This window comes from Haplochromis burtoni, unplaced genomic scaffold (genome assembly GCF_018398535.1).
Source record: "Haplochromis burtoni strain Fernald_Lab_line unplaced genomic scaffold, NCSU_Asbu1 Contig_295, whole genome shotgun sequence".
NCBI classification, from domain to species: Eukaryota; Metazoa; Chordata; class Actinopteri; order Cichliformes; family Cichlidae; genus Haplochromis; species Haplochromis burtoni.
This window is the reverse complement of record NW_024582656.1, coordinates 546415-547387: the sequence shown is the minus strand read 5'-3', so window position 1 is coordinate 547387 and position 973 is coordinate 546415. Positions and strand designations below refer to the sequence as shown.

General features: G+C 49.8%; 1 protein-coding gene across 2 annotated transcripts in view; it reads left to right on the top strand.

Annotated features, from left to right (window-relative positions):
• nek11 (NIMA-related kinase 11) overlaps positions 1–973 on the top strand; it is a 63902-nt gene that overhangs the window by 39711 nt on the left and 23218 nt on the right. The gene's annotated exons all lie outside the window — the stretch shown is intronic.

Here is a 973-nt window from a genome sequence, read left to right as displayed (position 1 = left end):
ACACACACACACACACACACACACACACACACACAGTGTTTAGCCTCCCCTCAGAGTGTTGCTGCTATAATTAGAGCAGCAGCGAGCGCGCTCTGTGTGCTGACAGACGAGACGCCGCTCGCTGACAGATAATCCATCCCCGCGACGCGCACACACCCACACGTTTGCGCTGCTCTTTGTGAGGCCTCTCGTTGACTTAATGCATTCGTTTCCTCTTTAACCTCACGTTACAAACGACTCTGCCGAACACCGAGCGAGGTCTAACCTGAACCTTCAAACAGACTGACACGTCCTCAGGCTCAGGGTCCTCGCAGTGGTAGCCACACAGGCGGGATTTAACTGTGAGGGCGGGGGCTCCGCACGTTTCTCAGCATTTCAGTTTTCTTTAAGTTAAGTTTTCAGTTAGCTGCTTTGAGCGTAGCGACGTTTAAATGATGAGGTAGCGGCAGGTCGTCCTTACAAAGCTGCACAGAGCAGATGAGGACGGCGGGACGTCCAGAAATAAAGCACACAATAACCTGGCACACTAAACGGCTCCTGGGATTTAAAGCTGTGTGAATAAAACTGAGTCTGACCTGAACAGTCAACGCTCGCCGGTGACGGTTGCATCTCCTGCCACTGTTTGGTGTTCGTCCTCTTCAGCCTCAGAAACCTTTGATTCGCTCCTGACTCGTGTAGACTTTAACAGCATGACTGACAGCAGCTTCACATTTCCTCTTTGCTCTGATTGCTTCAAAAGTTATCAAGTGAGACTTTAAACTAAAGAACTCGAACCTGTCTGACGTTTGTCTGCAGATGAAATCACTCTGAGATAATTATCATCATCACTGAGTTCACGTAACTCCATATTTGAGGCAGTAGGTAGAACCAGCACCTACAGTCGGTGATTGCACAGCCCTGGGTGACTGACAGGTGTGTGTGTGTGTGTGTGTGTGTGTGTCTGTGTGTGTGTGTGTGTGTGTGTGTGTGTGTG